The sequence below is a fragment of the Rhynchophorus ferrugineus genome, unplaced genomic scaffold, assembly GCF_030347505.1.
Source record: "Rhynchophorus ferrugineus isolate W39M unplaced genomic scaffold, kcgeb_rfMv2 rfM3, whole genome shotgun sequence".
Classification (NCBI taxonomy): domain Eukaryota; kingdom Metazoa; phylum Arthropoda; class Insecta; order Coleoptera; family Curculionidae; genus Rhynchophorus; species Rhynchophorus ferrugineus.
In genome coordinates this window covers 18,255,901-18,277,513 of record NW_027472582.1, presented here as the reverse complement: position 1 = coordinate 18,277,513, position 21,613 = coordinate 18,255,901, and the positions used below count along the sequence as shown (strand labels likewise).

The window sequence follows — 21,613 nt, the reverse complement described above, 5'->3', positions numbered from 1 at the left end:
AAACAGTAATGCTGATACTTGACAGCACTTGAGTGCTATTGTGATTGGTTGTTATTGACGATATGTGATACTAATTATCTGTTCTATAATATGAGTATGAATAGGTTTAATTAATTGATTCTATATATTTTTATTATAATACCACTACATTTTTTAGGTATATTTTTATGAACATTCCACCAAAGTGATTATTAACAAATAACAGTATGATAAATAATTCGTTGATAGAGAAGTATTGTAATTCTAATCTAACCTGTCTATGACTAAATAACAAATAAGATTCTAATTACAAAACAACATAAAAGAAAATAATCTAATATATTTAAGAACGAATGCTTTTAGAGTAGTTTTAATCGAGTGCAGTATAGTTATGTCAGCACTTGACCCAATCCTTGCACTTCTTGTGGGTTCAAGTACTTTAGCGAATTTTCTTTTTAATCTCAATCCATTTAAAACACCTTATGGAAATTCGAAATTTTTTAGTTTTAAGAACAGAAATGTGTATATAGTATTTTGGTTTGGTTAAAAGTTGTTGAACAAAATTAATCTTTTTCAAAAAAAAAAAAAAACGTGCGGATTCTTTGAAATAACGTTCCAAGATTAATATGATGATTTTAGAACTTAAGCTTAAACAATTTTGTTGAAGGTAGAAGAAAGTTTACCTGTTGAGATGGTGTTATTTATATCTAGTTTTATTCACTGTACATTATCTGAACATTTATAGCAAACTTATTGTTTATTGTAATTTTGTTGAAGTTTCTTCATTTTTTTAAAATACAGATTACTCAAAATATGATTAACAAATAGCAGACTACATTTTCTATGATAACTTAGTAAAACTCGTTGAGACATATTTTACATTGTATTTTACTTCTTCCAAATATCAAATAATAAAATTAAATAGTTAAGATATAGAATAGATAATTTTTCGTTAATACTAACCTTCAAGCAATAAGTGTTGAAAGATATAGTGACTATTTATTTTAAAGCATTAAATGTATTTAATATTTGTTGTTATTTACGAGCTCACGTGCTAACTGCACTGATAAACAGCGAGAGATAGAAAATGATAATATGTTACTCGTATTTCTATGTCAGAATTGCATTCAAGAGTGACTAGAAAATAAGTGGATAAGCTTAGAATGCAATGAGATGCACATCAGACATAACAATGTCAAGCATGACACAATAAAATAGAGCGATTCTGCAGACGCTGTGCTCCTGTGACCCAGGAACGAGCAACATTCCACTACGACCCGGAAATAGATGATGGCAGCAACAAATCAGTTATAATTGGGGGAAAGACAATAATTTGTTAATATTGTAAGCCATTAAAGCACAACAGTGAATCTACTGGATTATATTAATCTACAACTTCTTGGTCAACATTCCAAAAGGTAATAGTTGTCAAGATTTTCAAGATTCAAATTTCTATCAAATAAAAACATAAATTTATCATTTACTAGAAGCTCTGTTTCCACTACTAGATGCAGATCATCAATTCTTATAAATTTATTCTACAGGCAATCTAGAAGCAACAATTAATAGGCGTTGTGCTTATAATCCAACAGTGAAGCAAATTATTGTCTAAGAAGTTCAAAGGTTTCTTCATTTGAACAACGATTTAGTCAAAATATTCAAAATGACATTGTATGCTAACATAACATCTGATAGCTGCTGATGAGTACATGAGGAGGTTTAATTTATCGATAATCGACGGATATTGTTGTTGTACAAGAAAATTTACAAGATAAATGTAAGTGATGAGAGAAGTTCATCGGGTCATCTAGTAATTGATATAATGAAAACGAATATTTAATAAATATTGTTTTTCTTGTCGAAAAATATCATTGAAGCTAAGCAAATCTTGATAAGCTTTATATCGAACTCATTCAAATGAATTTTAAATGAATTAATATTTTTTTAAATTAGATCGGCTATTTATCGACTGATGTTAGTGCACTAAAAAGAATATTTTACTTTAAAATAAAAATAAAGTAATACTAAGCTTAACAATAAACCGAAAAAGTATTTTCTGCAAACCTATCGTCATCGATTTCAAAGAGAATTAAAATATTCTTAGATTTTCCACAAAAGAAAGGAAACGGGGGAAGTAGAGACTGGTACATTATGGTTTCATATACTTTGAGACAGTTCAGAAGAGGAAAATAGCAGTCCCCCATTGAATTTTCCGGAGCTTTTTATGTTTTCCTTTCTTTTTTATATTTATGCCCGTATTTTTTCCAAGTCTGCTTTAAAAAATAAGCTTCTCCAGAGTTCTCCTGAACACTTTCGTAAAGTGGTCTTTGATAACAACGATAATGGTAATGTATTTTCAATGACGTGTTGGTATGATGGGTTGTGTTTTAAACATAGGATCGAAGTAGCCCCAACAGATTTTTAGGAATTATTACTACCAAACTAATTTGATTTATTAAAGCTGTTAATAACAGGAAAGGAGTTTCACACGAAATTACAATTCCTATATTAACATATTTTTACTACTACTTGTCATGATAAGAATATGTGGTTTGAGTGATAATTTGATTGAATTTTATCAGAAAATTTTGGAAATTACTATTTTTGATACAAGATAATATAAGTAGCTATTACTAGGTGTTAAACACATGTTATATAATGCGATTAATCCGGAACTAGATATTCTAAAAAATTGGATTGGTATACAGTTGTGACGAATGATGATTGACAGTATTTTTCTGTCTGTAATATCGATATATTTTTGGGTCAATATATTTTTCAAAGAAGTATCGATAATTGTAAATGAAAGTATAGAACTTCTAGTTGTAATGTAAAAAACTTATGGTTTCAGAAGGAGAATATAGAATTTATTGTTTTGGGATCGAACTTTTTCATGCTGGGTGAAAAGTAGGACTGGAGTGGAAAAAATTCGATACAAGTTTGTTTGTTGTAATAGGATATTTTTAGAAATATCGATATATCGAATTATTAATAATTTTCTCCATGGTCGACATACCTATTTCTAAGGAGATCAACTTGCTTATCAAGAAAAAATCAGATAGATTGATGTTCTATTTTCAAATCCAATTTCGCAGTTACTCGAAGCAGTGCCTGATATATTATCTTGGACCATATATCTCATATATCCATATATTTTGGACAAAAGCATTACAGTGGAAGCTATAAGATTACAAAAGGTAAATAAAAGTTGCCCACAGTCCCTTAACCATAAACTATTATCATTAGAAAATATTCATCTGCACTTCGTGGATTTCTGGCATACGCATCGAAATTCAATATGGAAAGCGGACTGAAGTTCTGAGAAATAACAGCCTACTGGAATTTCAAGAGAAGTTTGCAGTTCAGGTTGTATCACCTAAGAGCAATCAGCTGTAAACTATTGAAATTTGAGCACCAACATTTTACAAATCATTCCATACAGGTTAAATCATGGAAATTTGGACAAAACAGTAATTCAGAAGACTAATAATTTAACAACAATAAGCTGTTCAGACGGGACAATAACCACGTATGATCACATTCAAAATAGCAGTGAAGTCGCGTCATCAATATATGCTATGGTGTTAGTGTAAGTGTTAGAGTCAGACAGAATTTTCCTTCTCATTGTATTCTATTTAAAAATATAGAGAATGCCGTCTGATAAGTTCGAAAACAATGAGTAGTTTTTTCAACATAAACTCAAGAAAGACAACAAAAGTTGATGGAAAAAGGTAAACGTTGGAATAAAAATTAATTAGGTTTTATTAGTCATAACAAGTTTTTCAACATTTTTAAAAGTTCATTGCATATATATTGTTCTTTATGCTGGAAACAGCAATGGTTACTAACACCTTCGGTTTGGATTAAATCTAGATTTATCAAGAAAGATGTATACAGGTAGTAACAGAATATACTAAGGACAGAAAATACAGTAATATCAAAATGACTTTGCAAGGAAACACTCCGAAGGAAATAAGAACTAAGCGTAAAAGGTAAATATGCTCCCTAAAATGAAAGTAAAATATATTACTTGGATACATAATGGTTAATTAGGTGGATTAGGCCTCCGGGATATCACTATATAAAAAAACGCGCCTGGAACTTTAACTTATAGGTGGTATGGAAAAAAAAACAATGTAAATATAATAAAACACAACCATAACCTACAAACTATTATAAGTGTATAATTAATTGTACTTTTAAGCCCTTTGATAATATATCCATTAGATGTACTGTAATGCTAAAATAAATAATATTTTATAATAGTATTTGTTAATTTAATAATATAATTCTGTATATTTAATAGTCATTTTAATAATGAAATTTTATACAAGAGGCAGTGTCAGAAAAACATGACCGCGAATATTGACTGATCCTTATTAAGACATTCTATATAAGCCTATGAATGAGTAAAGAAATGATAATGTCTTCGTTTTAAAAACGGTTGAACGAATGAAGCGTAAATGCATTCTGCGAGAGTTAAGAAAAACAATGAGTTATAAATGCTGGAGAAGTGTTAAAATTATATGCTTGATGAAATAAATTGATATACGTTCTTTTACTAGTTAGATCAAGAATATGCAGATGATTAATTCATTAAACTAGAATGTCTTTACTTAACACGTTATTATACAATTGTAATGCTTGAGTTCATCTTTACTATAGAGCGCTATCGGAACGCTGCTGTAACTGGAGAGCTATCGTTGTTCCCCGTTATGTAAAAAAGGGGGAAACGCAATACCAGACATTGGTGAAGAAGGGAAACGCATAAACGTTCTGGAATGTTCAGCGGATATTACGTATTTTTTCCTTTTTAGGCGACTCTTAAAGCACACCGAACCATAATGCAGTTTCATTTCTTCTTTCTTCTGGAACGTAAAAAGTGACTGGGATCATTTTCCTTGTCGGATTTTATATTCCTGCCTAGGACAATCACAGATATTAAACAATCACAAACATAAATTTACGACCGTGTCCCAGCACGATTCGAATGAGCGGATATAGTAATAGTAGGAGGACCGTCCTGTTGCCTTTACTACTGTGCTACCAAGGCGGTCATTTGATGCTTGTTAGTAAGCTTGTCGTCTTTAAGCCTTAGTCATTTTGTTATTTACAAATCCAAATAAAATATAAATTTTTTCGATACCTTGGATTTAAAAGTTTAATTTTTAGTTTGTAGTTTTTAAAGAATATGTGTCAAATATATAAATGTACATGTACAAATACATAAATGTATAAATGTAATATACGTACATCATATATAAATGTATCTAACATAAGTTTGATGATAAAAATGTATTATGGTAAATATATTATCTATAAATACCGTAGTATTGGTTTATTTTCTTGAGTGTTAGTAACAAAAGTTCTATCAATATAGAATTATAGGTGACGGAATTAATTTGTCGCGTTTCACAAAATATATACAACATGTTACAACATTGCATTGTTCGTTCCAATAATGTATTTCCGGCAAAAGTATATTCCAGTAAACTTTATTCATTGAAATAGTAATTTATACTTTATCAAATAAGACCGTAAAGTATATTTGCGTTAGCATTTACTTTACCAGTTTAATACGAAAAAATTAAAACGCTACTGAAAACCGTCGAATCTTAAACTATTTGAGTCAAGATGTCTTCAGGTGAAGACTCTTGTCAAAGAAATCAAGAATCATTGTGTGATCTACAACTATGACTGGGTATTGTATAATTGATATGTTTAAACCTTTCATCAAAGAAGAAACGACCTGAATATATACCTAATATTTGGTTAGTTATTACTTGATATGAAGAAATCTCAAGGTCATTTTAAGACAACAATGTTCCTACTCCATTAGCTGTATTTTATAGCTTCACTTTAATTTTTTTTTATAAAGGAAAGCTACATTAGGCGCATTATTTCAAGTTTTACAATTGAAATTAATTTGTTGCCGATTTCATTGTATTATACGAATACATGTTTTATACTAAAAACGCTATAATAATAACTATAACTATAATTTCCATAAATTGAAGGTATATTGCAATTTTTTTCACAATAAGAATGAAATGATACAATACGCTGTGCATGTGTAATATCCCGAATATTGCATTAGGTTTTCGTGTAATATATTGTCGCTCGAAAAAGGAGAAAGTTATACCCGTTTCCCGCTGAACGTTTCCGAGTTTTATGCGTTTTCTTCTCTCCTCATTCGTCGTTACTTTGATTGCGTTTCCTGATTTTTTACTGAACCATTGTAACGAAGAAGTTTTGTTCGAATTGCCAACAGCGTTCGATTACGAGGGGGTAAGATAATTTAGGTTTCTTAATTTTAGTTACTTTCTTATATATTAAGACGATATTCTAGTCAAGAAATCTTTTTTTCATATTACTAAAACTTAATCCTTTAAGAAAATGCCTTTAAGATAATTTTTCAAAATTTATATTATTTTTGTAGATGTTTTAGTGACGCGGTATCTAAATACCGATCTTTAAAAAAATATTTTTTTTTGATTTTCCAAGTTGAACCCTTTATGTATTGCGGGTTAGAGGCTATTTCTATTTCTATTCTGCTTCTTTTTTATAAAAATAGACCACCAGTAATATTTTTTTTGGTTTTTCTACAAATGCAAGTATTATTATAAAAATTGTTATTTCCTATTTAAATGTTTCATGAGTTTTATATATACTGAATTTTCTGAGTTGCACACCAAATTTATGTGGGCGATTGTCAGATCATGCAGACGTAAAATGCATAATATATCATGTTAAAGGACATGGAGGCTTGTAACATGACAGCGTTTAATCGCCCATCTTGCGAGCAACAACAAGGAAAATCTCTCTAAAATCTGTTAATCAATTTTGAACCAGTCTCACCTCCTGTTTACTCCACTAATCTTGCGTTTCGCGATTTAACTTTTTCTGTACTCACTTCCTCATTACATCTTGTGCATCTTTTTATTTGGAGAGCAAATAAAATTGTTACATATTGGGGAAATGGATATATATATATATATATATATATATATATATATGTATATATATATATATATATAGATTTATTTATTATTTAAGTATTGACACTACACTTCTAGCTATTAAAGTGGACTGCAATAATAAAGAGAAAAAACTTATAACTATGCTTCAAAATCATATATCACCGTAATAACTGTTATAACTCAACACACACACACACACACACATATATATATATATATATATATATATATATATATATATATATATATATATATATATATATATATATATATATATATATATATTATAATATTTAAGCTTAGATTAATATAAAGTTAAAATTAAAAACAAAAAGTTAAATTAAATGGAAATTTTTAGAAGAATGTTTAAATATGTTATACTATCGCTCTGCAGCACAACTCAAGAAGTCACATTTTGTCGGCATCACGAATGACCCCAACTCTCTTCCCAACTTGTCTTCAATTTTCTATTTGTTCACACGTTCTACAAGCTGAGCTACGTTCTGAGTAATACTTCTCCGTTTATCCTTGTATATGTATACATAATTGTTAAGCATTATCAGCTAAACCATATAATAAGACATATATAAGCTAAGCTATATTAGTAAATAATAAAGATTAAATTGCATGATTGATTGAATTGATAGTTTATTTGATAAAATATCACCAGAAACATGAACTGTAATCCGCCACGTGTTCCAGAAACAAATGTTGTAGGTATGTCAGAAGTGACAAAAAATATGGATATATCCATATATCCTTATTTAAAAATATATATTATAAGTTTACTAGCCCAATGATTAAAAACAAAAGCCCTTACTTTGGAAAATATATCGGTTTATTGAAAAAAATATATGTCGATATTTTCTCAACAAGGCTAGGAGGCAAATATTATTTTTGTTCTGCACGAACTTCGATTGTTTTTTTTTTTGATAATTTTACAGTTTTTTTTTCAGTTTTATCTGAATTAGTACAGATCCACACGCTTTTTAGAATACGCGTACACTTTAGAATCCATAATTACTAAGTTAAAGACATAATTTGTTTATTTTCATGTCCAACTTCAATATTTACTAACTATATATTGGCGTCATATGATATCAGGGAGTGTTAGCGAACATTTATTTCCCGCAAAAATAGTATATTTTTAAAAATTGTAAATACATATAATATTAGATGTTGATTTTGGAGATTAACATTTTTTTTGTCAAGTAAACAATTAATATTTCAAATTTGCAATTCTTTTACGCGAATAATTCAATCGTTTTCAACCATCTAACAAACGCATGAACACTCTGAGGGTTTTACGACATACGGCAAAAAATCTCATAATCTCCAAAATATTTTCGCCCGAAAGGATCCGTAATAAAATTTTATCCAGAATTTTTTTTTATTAAAAAGCCTCGCCCCAGAATTAATATTTATGAAGATGTTTTAATTTCATTTTCATTTCTCTCGTTGTTTTTCTCGAATACTTTTTGAACTTGTTTATGTTCCAAAATTAATCAGAATAAATCAAAGGTTGTGCGGCGTAATTATAACCTGTAATTGAAGGTATTTGGTTAGGCCGATTTTGTGTCAAATATAATTAATATACTTTAATTGTAGGGAATTGTATTATATAGTCCGAAAGCTTTATGAGCATGTGTGTTATTGTTCATAATATACATGAACGTTTGGTTAACATGTATGAGTAGAGAAATAACACTAACTCTTTTGCAGACATTTTTTTTAAATAACATCTTTATTAGATACGCTTAGTACAATCTTAATTATTATTATTACAATTATTTTATTACTACTTTTCCTATGTGCTTGGATTAATTAACAAGCAAGACGAGTACGAGAAAATACATCAGTATGTATTCCTCAATTATAAAATTATAATTATTTATTAATTATTAACTTATAGCTATAGTTTACACTAATAATACACACTAAATGTTCACACAAGTTCATATGGTTTTGTTCGTTTCAATCTCCTGACATCCTGTGCGCTGTCCAGCAGTTGTATTGCTTCCACGTTAGAATGATTTAGTAATCTTCTTTCGTGTTTCAAGGCGAAATCCTGCACAACTTCGCAAATCCATTTGATTTCCGGGCCATCGTGCAGTTCTTTATTGGTTACATAGCGATAGGCATTGGTAATCAATCGAAGAATCTTGTTTTGACAGCGCTGTATGACTAACTGATTTGAATTTTTAATGCAACCCCATATTTGCACCCCATAGGTCCAAATTGGCTTTATAATTGTATTATAGATCAACCTCTTTGATTTTAGATCAAGTTGAGAGTATCTTCCGACTAACCAGTATAGTTGTTTTATTTTGGTTCTAATGTGTTATGCTTTTTGTCTAAGGTTTGCAGACATGGCAAATGCATTAAGGAGGATGCAGTGATCAAATGTAGTTTTATCAAGAAAGATGTATACAGATAGCAACAGGACAAACTAAAGAGAAATGTAGTAATATCATAATGACTTTACAAGGATACATTGCATCGAAAGAAACAAGAACTAAGCGTAAAACATAAATATGCTCTCTAATGAAAGTAAAATACATTGCTCAGGTATACCACTACGCGTCTAAGAACGCTACCGATACTAGTGTGGAAAAAAGCTCAATGTATATATAATAAAATGACTCTAACATATAAATTATTGTGGCTGTAAAATTGTGGCATTTGATGTACTATAATGTTAAAATAAATTATATTTAATAGAATATTTGTTCAGTTATTTTATTTATATTAAAATTTTGTTATATGTCAGATCCTAAATGTACTAAAAGTCAGAGTAGCTGCGGCAACATTGCGACGTTTCCCGAATCACTGCTATCTTAAATTGACTATATATATATATCTTCTACTATAGTCGAGCTAGATTCGTTGGACCGATGCTTTAGAATAATACTTTATTGTTTTGCAATAAACCAAACCTTTTTTTGACAAGATCATGGCTAAAACGCATTTTAAAGTTGCATTAGAATGTATTTTTGTGTGCGTACACAGATGTCCGAAATTCAACATTTTCGAAAAAATATAGTTACCAAAAATTTTTGAGGAATTTCTTATCTGACGGTAAACGGAAAGCCTAGATCTATCAACTATTTCATAAACAAAACTCCATATCCCCAAATAGCAAGACACTGATTATGCGTAACGTGAGAAATCCAGCTTAGGTGTGTCGGCCATCGTGAAATATATCGATATTTAAAAAAAATCCAAAGTACCAAAATATATTAACCGTTTAAAAATGACTAAGAAAATACTTTAAAATTAATTACCAATTTGAAAGGTTTATTAAAAATAATTCAATGCTTTTTTTTGAAAAATATCGGAAAATATCGATGACCGCTATCATAAGAATATCGATATTTTTTCGGCATCCCTAATCCAGTTGTTCGCTTTCCTCTGTGCTCGTGGCGGGAATATTTGTTCATTGCACATCGGAATATTTGATCTGATTGGTCAATCCTCCGCCGCCCGCACCCCGTGTTCACCGCGACAACCAGTGGTTTATACTTGCCCGAGTCCACATGAAAATTAATGCACTTGTAGCTCGCGGAAGTAATAATCTGTTGAAACGGGAATTTTGATAAAATATCGGACATTTTTTTACCTAACGTTGTGTATCCCCAAAGTATTGAACCAGGCGCCGTGGCTGGGTGTTACTGTTACATAGCTCGACTGACATAACCTTGGCTATGAAGACTGCGCACTTGAAGGAAAAAGATGTGGACAGATGTTTCCATTTCTGAGTGCCTTGTGTGTGTCTGAGTGAGTTCTATACCTATGTTGGAATTTGGAGTTACTAGAACTTAGAAAATTATTCCATATAGGGTATACCATAGACATTTGGATAGAAACAGTGCTATTCAAAAGATAATTAAATGCAAAATGGTGGATGAAGGGACATGCGATAGTCACAAATAATTTTATTACAAATGTTAGCTGTCCAGACGGTAAAACTACCACGTAGATCCTTCTGGTTTCTTTAGAACGGAGATGTTAATCGCACGATTGATTCAGGCCTGGTTAGAAGACTGAATGGTGTAATGAATCAGACGTCTAGTAAATCTAGAAGTATCAGTATCAGTCTAGGTTTGTGCTCGATGTTCAACATTCGCCACATCTTTCCGAAAATAAAATATTATTTGTTAATTTTTTATATAGTTTAAAATCTCCTTTTACCAACGAGGGTTAATCTGGACTGGACCTACTGTTTAACGTGGGCTTCGAACCACGGTCATCGGCATTAAGCCTACCGACTGGCGAGTGACCAACTTGGAAATCATCCCAGAAGACATCCGGTCTTACCCAGTCTGGTTACTGACATGATTGGGATCATTTTCCTTGTCGGATTTTGCACTCTTGCCTAGAACAATCACAAACATTAAAGAATCACAAACATAAGTTAAGCAGGATTCGAAACGATGCGACTATGACAGCAGTAGGTGGACCATCCTATCGCTATTAACACTGCGCCAACCCGTACTTCAGGAAACATTTGATGATGAACATTTGATGGTGATGAAATGATGTGAAAATAATTCTGAAATTTGAAATAATGAACCATTGATATGTGAAATGCTGCTGAAGTTGAAAGGTAAACGAACCTCAAATAAGGGAAGTACAGTCAAAACAATAATATAAACCAATCTAAAGCATATAAAAACCTCAAATTAACAGGAATAGTTGGAATAGAGTTTATATATTCGTATAAATCTTGATTTTATTGACAGTTCCACCCTATCCAAGAGCTTTCGATAGTCATCTGCATACAGTATACTGTTTACACTGGTAAATGGTCCAAGTTTTTCGAGAAATGTCGAACAAAACGACACAAACAAAGCCATCAATCGACGTCTTATGACTGCTTCGATAAGAAGCTGAAATTAAACGAGACGCAATAAAAAAGCGACCGAACACGAAAACGGAACATAATGGAGAAGAACTGGATTTATGGCGATCATTTATGTCGAAGATTGGGAGAAAAAATCAGGCTTGAGTTCCGCCTCGGGTTGTTTCGAATTCAATTTTTCTCTATAACCAAAGGGTGTCCCCCCGTCGTCTGGTTAGAATTTCAACAAGCTAATGGACGAGATGGGAGTGTTTTATTACGAAAACAGAAATTACTTCGGCAAGGTAAATTGAACGATATTCCAATAATGCTCTTTCTGTTATGGCACATATTGAATTTTAAAAATGGAGCTAAGGTTACAAAGGAAATTTAACAAATTACTTTATAAAGTTACAACCGTAAAAAGAAAAAGCTAATGAAAGCACTGTATAAAAAAATTCAACTATTACTGGTCTAAATGACAGTGTGAATATGTGACAGTTGAACAAATATATATCCTAATTATGATGGGACATGGTCTTTCAAGGAAAATAATTTTATCCACGCCAGTAACCACGCTAGGTAAGGCCGGATGTATTCTGAGATAATACCTAAGTTCTGTCCTACAACTGTAAAGTGGGACTCTAGTGGACTCTAAAATTTAGCTAAACAAAAAGAACGCTTGTAACTTGCTTTTCATTAACTTCTTGTCACTAACTTCAAAATCGATATGGTGTTGTTCGGTCAGAAAGTTGGAAGCAATTGTAGAAACTATTTCAGTTAAAGTAAATTAATTGCAAGAACTAATTCTTGAATTTATTCAGTAACCATAATATAAAAATCACAGAAATAGCTATATATACGTACGTAATGGGAAAGAAGTACCAACGGAATAAATTGTTGGTTTGATGAAACTTTCTCTGAACATGTCATGTCAACTTTGCTATAATGCTGTTTTAGCTGTGCCTATTTTATCGCTGCCACCAATGCTTGTCATTAAGTAATAATCAATGAAGAACGGCACGAGGACACGAAATCAAAGGGATATACGACGTGATTCAAGATTTCGCATTTAAAACCGCAGCAACATCGAAGCGATAGCTACTGGAGAACACGCAGGAAATCAGAATATTGAAAAGAACTAAACTAAACCACATAAACTTTTATAAGTCTTAACTTTAGCTTAAGTAGTTTAAATTATTTTAGTTTGGGAAAACATATTGATGTATTAATCCCGTGCTTGCCTTGTTCGTCTATTAATGGAAGTTCAACAGACCAATTGTAGGCCGGCTTGGTGGCGCAGTGGTAAAGGCGATGGGACAGTCCTCCTACTGTTGCGATAGCCGGGGTTCGAATCCTGCTGGGTCATGGTCGTAAATTTATGTTTGTGATTGTTTAAAATTTGTGAATGTTCTAGGCAAGAGTGTAAAATCCTACAAGGAAAATGATTCCAGTCACGCCAGTAGCCAGGCTGGGTAAGACCGGATGTCTTCTGGGATGATTTCTAAAGTTGGTCACTCGCCAGTCGGTAGGCTTAATGCTGAGGACCATGGTTCGGAGCCCACGTTAAACTTTAGGCCCAGTCCAGATAAACCCATAGTTCGTAAAAGGAGACTTAATTATTAAACTTAATTATGAAATCTATATCTATATCTGTTATATGTTATCTATAATGTTCCATTTACACCGTATTATTTGATAATTGCTCCCTCTTGTTTGGTCAAGAATCGGTTATTCGGTCAAAAGGATGTGTTTACACATTTTCTTTTATTTTGAACACTAAGAACTCACAAAGTATAAATTGTAATTAAAATTGGTTTATTGAAACTTGTAATTAATACATTCTAAATAAATATCTAAATGAGCCACAAGTTAAAATTTAAATATACATTAAATAAGAGAATATAGAACTGCCTTTGTATTAAGAAACATTGACGGGGTCTTTTATTATTTATGAATATATATTCTTTCGCCGTGATAGATACGTATGTACAAAGTCTATTCCAATGACCCTACGCAAAATAAATATTATGAGAAAATCCTTTTAGGGAAAGAGATTTATTTTTTGCGACCTTTTAGTGCTCCCTATAAACTTTATGAGTTCCCACTTTGTTTTTGCCCTTTTTTACGACGGATGTTTATCTAGGAAAAATACGATGAAAACTGATACTTTCTATAGTCTGTGCTATAATATACGTGGTATATTCCAGTGAAATTCATGGAAGCATGAATACAATGTAAATAATTTTATGGCAATTTTTTATATAGCTATTTTATAGCGTCTGAACTTGTATATTTCATATTATTCGTAGGAAAGTTTTAATGTTTCTTTATATTTTATTACGGAACTGAATAATAAAATAAACCTAGTTTGATTTTTTCCCTAAAACAATCATTTTACTTTATTTTTTTACTTAAAATGTATGCGAATCTGATCAGAGCTATTTATTGGTGGAAATGCGAACTATTAAAGTCAATAACTATTAAGAAATATAACCTAGCTGTTAAACCATACCGATCACCACGGCCCTCTAGGCCACCACGCTTTCGGTTAAAACAAGTTCAAAGGTTGGCAACGCCGGTGGATTGGTACCATGCAGTTCCAGGCTATAAAAGATCATCACGACGACGTCTCGATCTCTTTTCTTTTCTCCACTCCCTTGTAACAGTACCACTTCCACATCGCTACCGTACTTCCTTTACCTAACCTAATATCCTGTCAATTCTCCCGTCGACCACATGTGTTATTCAATAACGAATTAAACAAGTTTTATTCAACCAGTGTTTTTAGTTCTCGTGCAAATTCCTTCCAAAAATAGTAGTGAGTGTTCGGACAAACAATCGTATCGACAGCCACACATTCCGACTGACCAGACGAACATTCCTACAAATTCGTTTGGTTTTGACATTTTGACTACATAAAGTAATAGTTTTCATTTAGTATAATTGAATTATTCAGTGCACAAAGATGCTAATCATGGAACACTTAAAATTGCATTTTCGAAATTCGTTACATCGACAAAGAATTGAAAGACTTACTGGACTAAAATCCACTCAAACAAACGCAATTTATGAATAAACTATTTAATGACGTTTACATGTAAAAACATGGTAAAGATTCAAAAATAAGAAAAATGGCTACCGTACGTAATAGACTAAAATGCCATTTAAAACAGTTTAAATATCGTGGTTTTATTGCTTACTAAGCAAAAATTGAAGAGGTTTCTGTTTCTTTTTGTAATAATCCTAAGCGTAAAAAGCACTGGATAAGACCAGGAGAGATATTTACATCCACCAAAGTGTAATATTAGTCATAAACTCTAGCTGAGCATATGTCGGGATCAGCAAATCGTACTGAAGATGTTTACCGACACCAATTGAACAAATTGATGGACTTCTTTTTCCACAAAAGAAAACTAGCAGTAACAGACGCAAAGTATGTTGTATGATAACGCTCAACCACAAGTTATACTTACTAGGATAATCCTAAGGGTAAAAAGCCTTGGATTAGTCCAGGAAAGACATCCACATGGTTTTACTGTGCATATGGTGGGATCAGCAAGGTGCACTGAAGATGTTTACCGACGTCAATTGAATAAATTTGGGACATTTTTAGAGTTATAACGCAGGAACAAATCAGTTTAAACCTAAGACTCAAAAGTATAGATGATCTTGAGCTGTACATCTGAAATATGATTGAAAAAATCAAGAGAGAGAATATGAAGTATATTACTGCCTTGATATGAAGGAATGCATAAAGGAAAGATGAAAAGCTAGAACAGGATGGCACAGAACCAGAAATGTTGTCGGCAAAACAATATTTAATAGAATTAGTATGTCAGACAAATCAAAATATTAACAGAGTGGCTTCGAAAAATGTTAATCTTCTTACATTTATACAAACCGGAAGCAGACAAAAGATTACTCGCTACGGAAAATAACTCGGAGATTAAAAGACCAACTATTAGATTACCGCCCATTAAAAATGATCAAAATGAATGGGTCTGACGCAACGATGAAAAAGCTGAATTGTTCGCAGAACATTTAGCTAACGTATTCCAATCGAATAATTCAGAATCTACAATAAATATAAACCCTGTTTATCAGCCCGAGGGAGCTGTAAATCTGATTTCCCCAAAATTGACACAACCTCAACCTAAAAAGGCTCCTGCGTTATTAAAAGACCTGCTATGTAGTGTAGTAGTATTGACAGGTCGTAGTGATATGTATTCACTGCTATTTTGGGTTGAGTAGTAGTAGCAATTTATTATGTAAAGAAAACAAAAAACTATATATATAATATTTTTGCAAAGCATGAGCTTTAGTTCTTTCGCGATAAAAGCACAATTTTTGATTCAGATAAGGGCTGATATTTATGTACACCTAATATGTCATGTCCCCTTTTAATGCAGATCAAAAGAACGATATAGATGGCCGATTTTAACGTTTTCGTTGAATACAACAAAACAATTATTTCGCTTCTTCGACTAAAATCTGCACGTGTGACGCCATTACAGCACCAGACTCCGGGCCTTTGATGTACGCAGCATATTTAATTGCTTGGGGCCTCAGGTTGATGTCATTAACGCAGGTTGAAAACTGAAGATACTCTCACAACGAATATAACAACCATTCAGCACACGAACGAGTGTTTACCTACACGCAAATATACGTTTTTTTTCATCAAGTTATTCCCTAAATAAATATAAACATGAATTTAATTAACGAGACGCCTAAAAAAGATAATAAAAAAAAAACGTTAGAGGTTATTTATTTTACTGAAAATTGTAATTGTTTAATGTGGGATGGTTGTATTTGAGATTCTTTTATATTAACAATATTCTGTTAATTTGATTATCTAGGAAGAAGAATAATTATGTAATCATTAAATATTGTCTGAGATATATAATATTTGATACATTTACAATTTCAGAACTAGTTTTATTTTTATATATTAGTATATATTGGCGTATAAATTAGCATTAGAGGATTTTTTTATTTGAAGCTTTATTGCGAAAAAACGCTACAATTTGTTTTATTCAAAGTATTGTCCATAGACAGCCGCTACAGTTTCTCGTTTTCTGGCAATATATGGATTCTATCTTGAAAGAATGATGTATCTTTTGAGGCTATCCACGAACAGGTCATTTTGGTATATCCATAAGAAGTGAAGGGCTGCTCGGACAGGTCACGATTCGTATGTCGGAATAAGTAGTAATCAGAAGGAGCATGGTCTGGATAAAACGGCAGGTGGTATAGCACTAGCCCTATTTTAATGTTTTCACCGGTTTTGCAACATGTGGTCGATCGAAGAATAACATTGTTGATAATGAGTTAATCTAGTCTCTCCAAACGGTCCTCTTCAATTTTTTAGTTGTTCAAAACGTTCCTTGTCTTCGATATTAATATCAGCATTTTCAAAATGTCGAAAACAGTATTTACATGCTGAAATTGATGGAGCATGGTTGCCATAAACTTTATAAGGCATTTGATGACCTTCAGCCATCTTCGTCTTTAAACTGAAGTAAAATAGTAAAACTTCCTACAAATGTGGTTTACCCGATAGAAATTCTGACATTTCCAACGCATTCAAAACAATTTGGTTCATACTTTGACAAAATTAACACATGTTGAAAACTGAAGCCTTTCAGTGAGACTTCAACATGAAGTTGATTACAAATGTATCCTACGCCATTTAATGCATATTAATATTATATGTTGTAAATCTTTTAAAATTAATTTATAGGCCATTTATTATATTATATAATAAATAGTACTTATTTTACTTTTATATGAAGAAGTGTCTAGTATGGTGCTACAAATTTCATGGCTGATCTTATGAACGTCGTTCACAACTTAGAACGAACAACGTATTGGCAATTCATATCGATGTTGTAACATATGGGCTGAAAAGCCCCAGGCCTAACACATAGAACATTAGATAGCCCAAGTTTTATTGCATTCACCGCTTTTTCAATTAATACTAACTTTCAAAAGGAAGCTCTTAAAATTTCATTGTATTCTACATATAAGTGTGTGAGTCATTGTGCTAAGACACTACTTTTGCTATTTTCAAAACAATGGATTAAAACAATTTAGTGTTATACAGTTCAAGGACTCCACTCCATCATAAACTATAATAAAACGTTGGCTTGCTGACTTTAAACGTGGTCGTAGAAAACATCAAAATAATTCCCAAAATTGTTTTCAATGATCGAAAAGTGAAGTAAAGAATGAACTATGAATACGAACTATGTATGAATGAACATCGTAAAGATATCAAAACAACCTGTTGGTTTTATATTGCATGAGCATTTGATTGTGAGCAAGCTCTGATCAAAGTGGGTGTCGCGTTTGACTATTGACTATTAACAAAAACATGTTGATGATTCTCGATGATTGATGAGAAGTGTTTAGCCATGTTCAAACTTAACAAACCGGAAGTTTTGCGTCGATATGTGACAATGGATGAAACATAGATCCATCCCTTCACTCCGGAATCAAAACGATCGTGATCTGAGTGGGCTCACCTTACGTGTTTACTTTTTTCAAAACTGTTTTAATTCCTCTTTGAGAATCGACATTGATAGTGTCATTTGATAGTAAATATTGTTAATCGTCATTCAGTATTTGCTGATATTTTCCTCCGAAGTTATTAAACCATTTATAAATTATGTAAAAAATACCAAAATGTACCATTTAGTTGTGTTATATATATTATCTATTCTCTCCTTCTTCATCATTGCTTCCCATATTCTTGTTTTGTGTCCTCCATGCGCAGTAAATATCCCCAGCAACAGGGTTATCTAATTTTTATATATTCTTTCACTGACTCAATATTGAGGTTTTATTTCTTTACATCTCATCCTTTTCATCATATTTACACTCCTTACTCTACACTTACGATGTTCTCTCCTTGACAATACCGACATTTTGGTATTTATTTTTTAATTATGAATTTACTATTTATGGTAAGGTACAAATTCTTGTTCTCATTCATTCAAGATATTTCTTTATTATCTTGTTAATTAATGCAATAAAAAGGATTGGGCTTAAAGTTTTACCTTGTCTTAGTCTTGTTTGGGTTTGGGAGGTTTTCATACCTCGTCGTCTGCAATCACAGCATTGGTATTTATCCTGTATACTTCTTGAATTATTATTACCATTTTATAACTTACATATTTTTCTTCTAATATAACCCATAGCTCTCTTTTCACTCTGTGAAATGCGTTTTCTAAATCAATGAAAGTTAGATATATCTGTTTTTCTTTGGGTTGAACTTTTTTCACTTTTTGTATTTTATGAAATATATGGTTTAGTATATTTTGTAGCTTTTCGAAAATTGTTTTGTGATTCGGTCTACGGTTTTTATAACGTACCAGAGTGATTCAGCTATAATTATTATAGTTTTTTATGCCTCTTTGTATGTATTGAGCAAATACTAATACATATAAATATAATAGCAAATATAAATACATGCATATGATAAAATGAAAATAGGTCTATTCATTTTGAATTTGAGTAGCCAATACATCACAAAATGCACATTTGTAAAATTTGATCTAATTTTAATCTGTCTATTTAATCTTCTAATTTACTAAGGATTTCAAACACTAATTTGTGTAAACTGGTTTCGTTAAAAAATGACAGTAAAGTAATTAATTATAAACAAAAGCCGTAGAAATTAGAGCATTAATGCCGTTCCAATGATCTTCATGGACCCAAGGTGTTTATTATTCAATATGAGATGAGAACCTACAAAAAATATGTAGTTCGTCAATTAAAAAGGTTAAAATCATTTAAATATATTAAAATGTTAATGTAAGTGTATAATGATCAAAATATAAAATACATTTTATATTATTTATAAGTATTTTTATGTATTGTTATGGAAATATAAGTTTAAAATTGTGCTCTGTTAATATACCTTATTAACATTGTCGTTGAAGATGATATTATTTTACGGAACATTCTAGGCTACGCTCTTTATGTACTATAAACGTTGCCATTTTCTACAGTAAGTGGAGTAATAAATATAGAAGACGAGGGTGGAAAATCCCAGAAAATCATTTAATTTTTAAAGAATTTCAGGATGGAAACTGAAAAAGGAAATGATTATATATTTATAAATGAATGTTTAGTAATAAAAAGTTTTATCTATTTACTATATATACTACATTGAGAGTAATAATGACAAAACAGTAATTTTAACGAAAATGACTTTATTGTTTTTCTCTATGTTCTCTATGATCAAAGCATTTCTGGTTGAACTACTCTTTGTACACAATCTTTCCACACTGGGTGAGGTACTATTCTTTAATTAATGTATTATTGATGGGAATAAAATAATCTTTTGGTTCCTAATTACAACTGTATGGAGAATGACCAATCAATTCCATCTTTTGGGCTGTCAAATAGGCGGTTGCATGGGTCGCTTCTTGTTTTCATATTACATGAAGCACTTGTGGTAAACAAATGGTTATGTATCAATCAAAATTCACCATTCCATGTTGCTCTTATGGCGCAGTTGCCACATGTCCACTTATTATCTTTTCATTTTACTGGATTTAATTCGCCTTGGCTCATATTCATAGATTTAGGATTCGTTACCTGTGTACATGTTATTTATAGATTTTATGTACCACGATCGTATTTATTGGCTGTTTATTTGCGTCAATTGATATGTGCATATTATTAAGCTTTTGTCAAAAATTAATCGCAGCTAAATGTTCATGCTATATTTTATTGATTCTCGTCATATTAATGTTCAAGCATGGCTGAATCCATGGTAAGTCACATGACCATGTTGCAATATCATATCACGCACAGTATCAATATTTTCTGGTACAACAACTCGTTATACCAATATTTCATAGTAGATAAAGATAGGGCTCCTAAAAGTTGAAGTTGAAAGAGTTTTGAAGTCGTAAAAATATAAACGAACGAAAATGTTTTAAACCAGTTAATTCCATGATTTCTCTGAGATAAAATTTTCATGTCGCGGTTTCATTTCAGCAACACAAAATGAGTTCAAATGAAAAACTTTTCGAAGATGGTTATGGTTATAAAGATAGAACTTCCAATTAAAAACGTCAGATAGTTTCAGCAAGCCTTAACATAATACTGTCAAGGCTCAAAATATAAGTAGCAAGCCTCGTATTTTAAAAATAAAAAGATATTATATAATTTGTTAAAAATGATTTTGTTATGCTTTAGAATCTTATTTTTTCAGTATTTCAGTAAGTTTATATCAGTATTGGGCCATTGCTTAGCCTGGCCTCCGAATGAAGATTTTCGACATTACTACAGATTGGTGAGTGATACAGAACATGGTGAGAATATTTCAAGAAGCATTCAGTTATACACAAACTGGTATACTGGCGTAGCTGGGGAGATAGTTCTATCAATATTATGCCGTTGTCAATTAATAATCATACTTAAACACTGTCGAACTGACGAAAAAACGTGTCATTGGTTTGTATTGCAAGTTGTATCTTGCACTCTAAGTTTGTTTACACAAACTTTTGCAGTATTGCGTTTCGCAGTTTTCGTATTGTGTTTGGATAAGCTTGTACATCGTGAAGTTTTCTTCGCTCTGGATGTATTAACCCCGAAGTAAATTCATCCGAACTTTACAAAAACTTTCGAAGGCACCACTTCATTCACATGGTCCTACGCCTCCCGAAAATGGCTCACGTAAAGGATAACAGAAAATCTGAATTATTTAGGGAACTATTGAAAGAATGCATGATATTGTGTTGGACGACAGGTGTACCAACTAAAGCTGTGGAGATATTTAATAGAAAGGATGTGA

At 31.5% G+C, this 21,613-nt stretch overlaps 1 protein-coding gene across 2 annotated transcripts in view; it reads right to left on the bottom strand.

Moving 5' to 3' along the window:
- The window catches only part of LOC143193998 (nucleoredoxin), a 103,691-nt gene that overhangs the window by 57,878 nt on the left and 24,200 nt on the right, over positions 1-21,613 (bottom strand). The window lies entirely within an intron of this gene.